Source organism: Pygoscelis adeliae, unplaced genomic scaffold (genome assembly GCF_000699105.1).
Source record: "Pygoscelis adeliae isolate BGI_AS28 unplaced genomic scaffold, ASM69910v1 Scaffold206, whole genome shotgun sequence".
Classification (NCBI taxonomy): Eukaryota; Metazoa; Chordata; class Aves; order Sphenisciformes; family Spheniscidae; genus Pygoscelis; species Pygoscelis adeliae.
The window spans coordinates 342,126-347,792 of NW_008825052.1; positions in this window are offsets into that span (position 1 = coordinate 342,126).

The window sequence follows — 5,667 nt, forward strand, 5'->3', positions numbered from 1 at the left end:
TACCGTATTTTCTTCCTGTTCAGAACACATTTTGCAGAAGGATCCATAACACTGTGTAGGATTCAGCTGAATTCAGGCTGCAAGACGGCGTCAGTTGCAGTCCTCTGCTTTAAAATATCATTGATAAAAATCTATTTTAAATGTTCTGGTCAGGACTAGTGAAGCTTTTCAATCTTTAAATGTGTTTTGTGTGGAAAATCTCTCTGTTAAATAATTAGCAAGTGCTGTAAGCATTACTGCATATTTTATATTTCATCTGCCCGGAAGAAATGGACAGTTCTGTTGCTACAGTTTAAGCGCTATTTAGTTTGTGATACTCTGACTGCTGGAAGAGAGACTTCATAGTTTATTTCTTTTACATCCAATTATTCAAGGAATGGGGCTGGACAGAAGAAAGGTTTAACCACAACTTTTCTTCTACTCCCAGTCCCAGCAGACATTTGAGTTTACAAAGAAAAAATCTGCATGAGCTGAAAATGTGAAAACCAGAGAGTGAGTGGTTCAACAGTACAAAGGATTGCAGTGCTGGATCTTATTTTCTTGGCCGGCATTGGCTATGATGGTTTGTTTATTTTACCTTTGACATAGCCTTATTCCACATTTCAGTGTAAATTTTTCTCAGGCAGCAAAAAAGCTCATCGCTGCAGCTGCTGTTGCATGAATTAGTCTTAGGTACCAATGGACACTAATTGTGTTTAAAATGAAGAATTTGGCACAAAAAGCTGTTCAGATTTAACCTTTTCCTCACAGAAATGGAGTTACTAATGATTCTTTTTATGGAATGAAGGATAAGATCGCCTTTTAATTCATTTTGATGATCAGGTCTTTGTTCCTGAGGCTCTTTGAACAGTAGGTTGTCTCAGAAGTGTGTCCCTGGCTCTGCTGTGGACAATTCTGTACATCTCTGTGCTGTTAGCAGGCTGCACCAGCAGGCCTCGGAAAGCAACACAGAATGGTAACTGTCACATCTGTTTTCCTAGAAAGTTGTTTTGTCCTGTCTTCGAGACAAACTTTGAATTCTGAGATGGTTTTGTATTCCTAGCACTGCAATTGGCAGCACCATTCCTGAAGGAATAAAACGCTTCAATCTTCATGTGTGTTGGACCTAATAGCCGTCCTGGCAGTCAGCGCGAGGCTTCAGTATGCCAAAAAATGCAGACGTGGGCTCCTCAGCCTGAAGAAATTGCCCTAAATTAGAGAGTACAGACAAATGTTGATTAACCAAACGTGCCTACAACACACAGAAGTTCTCAGAGTATAAGCTAACTTCCACTTTTTTTCCTCTGGTGTAGCATCAGTAGCTCAGAGCTCTAAGCAGTCTTCTGCTTAATTTCACAGCCATCGCTTAGGTAGCCGATCCAGTTTGTTTTATAAGCTATGTTATACAGAAGGCCTTTTCTTGTGCACGCTATCTCCGCATGCGCTGGGGCTCAGTTGTGTATTTTGCCCACATCAGCTTCTTCCACAGTGTTGCCTGGTTAGCACTTGCAACAAGCATCTTGTGAAGCCTTTAGAAAAGTCTCTTCCAGCTTGCCAGAGACAAACATGTAGGATGCTGGTGACCGTCTGGGATTATAAAGAGGATGGTTGCAGCTGTACTCAGCCGTCTGTTAAGGGCCAGATCCCTAGTCAGGCCAACGAGGACTGCAGGGAAAAGATCAAGCATTTGAATAAAGCAAATTCTCCATTCTGGCAATCAAACTGGGGAAATGCATGTTTTCTTGCAGCCCTGCTGAGGCTTGCAAAAGCTCTTCCATCTCCAAAACCTTGCTGAGACTGATGTCAATGAAAATAACACGCCGAAACATTTTTAACATTTATGCCGCTCTTTTGCAATTCGAGTATGGTGAACTCTTGTGTGCTGAAGTACAGGGAGCAGAATGGAACAGACCAATCTATCTATGAAGGCTGGAGGGGTTATTTACCATCACTGAGATTTAGAGGATTTTTTTAATGTTATTGATCGGTATTTCTAAAATGGTGTTGAATTGTAGCTTTCCTGTTGCGATAAAGCTGTCTGACTAGTATTTTGATATTTTGTTTGTTAGTAGCTTGGGACCATATACCAAAAGGCAGGGGACACCAAAGAAGGCTGTAAGAATGTGTTCAAAATAGCACAAGGAGGAATTTTATGTAGTATTTCCTAGGTACAGTGTTCCTAAGGCAGTGTAAAATTTTACTCTGTTCTTTCATGAAACTTACCTATACATATATCACAAAGTCTGTTTTTTAAGTATTGGCCTGTTTGGTCAACTATGCTTAGATTTGGGATGAAGTATAGCATGATGTGATATCATATCAGTAGGTAATATTAATCTCTGCATAATTTTCCATAAAGGGCAGGGAACTTGTGAGGAATGTCCTTTTACAACCCCATATAATGAAGGGGGAAGCTTGTCAGCTGAATTTCCCAATATGTGGATTATTTTTGTTTTTAAAAGTTAGCTCTCACATTTCAGTGTTGTCTTCCTTCTCCGCACAATCCCGAAGAACAGCCTATTCAATAGCTAGCATAAAATTTAAGTCCAGAGATGACTGTTACCTAAACACCAGCATGACATTTAATATAAATTCTTGCCTAAAATATCTGCGATAAAGCCTAGATCCTATAGGTATGCATATGTATGTATTGCTACTAGAGTATCATAGAATCATAGAATCATTAAAGGTTGGAAGAGACCTCCAAGATCATCGAGTCCAACCGTCAACCCAACAACACCATACCCACTAAACCATGTCCCTAAGCGCCTCATCTACCCGTCTTTTAAATACTTCCAGGGATGGTGACTCAACCACTTCCCTGGGCAGCCTGTTCCAATGTTTAACTACTCTTTCAGTAAAGAAATTTTTCCTTACATCCAATCTAAACCTCCCCTGGCGCAACTTGAGGCCATTTCCTCTCGTCCTTTCACCAGTTACTTGGGAGAAGAAGTATGATCTAAGTGGGGTTTAAGCACCACGTTACAAAAAAGCAAATCCATGTAAACCACTCATCACTTCATCATCATCTGAGCATATGCAGACATCTACCATCTTTATGATGCTGTTTTAATCCTATGTGGAATGCCTTCATGAAGATAGCTGCATCTTTATCATACATGGAGCTTACTGAGTTCAGCACAGAGCTATTTCCAGTCAAGGATGCAAACCAGCAGAGATGGTTATTGTCCACCTCTTGCCTAATGGTCAGCCATTAGAAGACTTGCTGAGGAAATCAGACTTTCAGCGCCCTCAGACAACAAATTCCCACTTATTAGATGAGAGATCTCACCTTAGTGGCACGAGTGGAATCATGTCACAGCCTTTTCCGTGGTTTTCAGAGTTGATTTATATTCTCTGCCATGCTTGCATGGGACTGCTTTCCTTTCTACAACCACAACGCTATATGCCTCTGTTTTCTGTGGAATTCCTGGTTTGGAGTAAGGAAAGGGATAATTTTAACACAAGAACTGAAATTGTGTCTGACTCCTGAGCAGATAGAAAGAGGAAAATGTCTCTAGTGCTATTTCCTTAGGTCTTTAATTTCTGAGATAAAAAATTTACATCTTCACTCTGGTACACATACTCTCTACCTCAACTTCTCTTGCATCCTTTGAATAATTATTCTGTTAGGAGTTGTAAGTTACGCAGTGCTTTTCAATTTATACAATTCAGCATGCAGGAGAAGTGCATATCAAATTTATGGGCTGAAATGGAATCATCAACCTTTCACGAGGCAACACCTGCAAGAAGGAGCACTCACAGCTTCTTGTCCCGAGCAATACAGAACACCGAGCAGCTACTGGGTTAACTTGTCCTAACACAGAGCAAAAGTCCCTGGAGTGAATCCAGCATTACTTACCTGTTTAAGAGCTGTGCTTGATTGGTGTCTTGTTTTCATTTTGTTTTTCCAAGGGAATCATAACACATTTGCACAAACAATCCCTAGTCCATAATGAATACATATACCAGGATTTAGAACAGATAAATTAAAGGAGATGTGCTCATGAGACAGCAAAGCATGTAGTAGAAAGGATAAGTACCCTTTTCATATTGTCTGATAAGAATGATCACTTAGAGAAGAATATAATTTTAATTTCTAAGTTATCCAAATACCCGCATCAAAAAAGGAAAGCAAAGAGAGAAAACAGGTATTTATGGGCACACTGTTGTCACAAGTGCTTTGGTACCCTGCTTTTGTACATTGCATTCAATATCTGATAGGTAACATATAGCACCAAAGCACACAGCGTTTATAAAGATGTCATTAAAGCATGTGACAGTCTAGGCTGCAGGAGAAAATCAGAAAAAACATGGTCCCACTTAATTGTTTGCCTGAATATTACAGGACTTTTTTCAAGGTAAGAAAAACAAGGACTGTTAAGGAGAAACTGTGTCTCGTGGCAAGTCAGCTGCTGCTCAGAAAAAGGGGTGAAACTCTGTATGGCGTCCTCAGAAAAATGAGAGCCAAGAAGTTGTGATCTGCTGCAGAGAGCTGAGGGCGCATGTTACTCTTTAAATTAATTTAGGTAAATTTAATTTACCAGTAAAACAGCTATGATAAGATGTTGGAGAGAGATAACCATGTTGTAGGTGTGGGTGGAAATAATATGCATAGCAAAACAAGCTGGTTGGTTATTTGGAGAAGCGTGTTGCTGGAAAATCTTGTGAAACACTTCATACTAGCTGCAATATCGTATATAAACTTGTGTCACATGCTGTTGATCAGGCAGAATTCAAATGCTGAAGAGACTGAGCTATGGCAGAGTCTCTGGCTTTGTGTGATTGCCAAACAGCCCAGTGTGGAACACTTGGTATCATCTTAACTTCTACTTTCTGCTTGTTATGACTACGTAGTGCTGTTTCATGGCAATTTTGAGGTTATTTGAAGGACTCTGAGGAAGGGAGTCTGAATGGCATACAGCATTGGAATGGACACAGCGACAGCCGGAAGATGCAAGAGGATTCATAGGGGAGGAGGAGAGCAGAGGGCAATGGAGAGAAGCGGAAGTGAACAAGCATGGAGTGCAAAGAAGGAACAGAGGTGTACCATTATGGTATAGTTTAAGACCCTACCCAGGGATGCTAGGACCTGTGGGAAGCTGAAGAGTGTATCAGTGCTGTTTGCTTAGCATGGCAGACCTGCTTATCTAATTATTTTATCTGTAGTATTTCTAGAATACAAGTAATGTGCAAGCTGTACTGCAACGCGGAGACAAGCAATAAAGGCAGTTCAGCTGCTGGGATCTGCAGATGCTGATGCCTGTGGTTCCTCATAATCTGGTATGTGGCTTGCAGGAGGGGAGGAAGCTTAGTAAAGAAGAAGAGAGCCACAGTACACTTGGTTCTGTGGTTCAAACAGCTATAGCTGTCAAACAATAGTGTTTCTTGTTTGGGACTTAGCTTAGGTTAAAGCTCTTCAGACCTACTTGCCTGGGGCAAGCCTCCAGGCTGGAATGCTGTTAGGAATTTGCAGCTTAAAGCTCCTTGGCAGCAGTTGCCATTTTTCAGCTTTTGTGGCAGCGGAACGGGTTCCTGGGACTGGGAAGGGAAATCTCAGAGGATATTTGTGAGACACCTGGGAGAGGCGTATAGGGATGGGGAGGGAATCTGGGAGAAGCCAGCAGGGTATCGTGGGTCTGTGGCAGACCTGGCGAGGAGGGGGAGGCTGTGCTGAGTCTCTTTCCC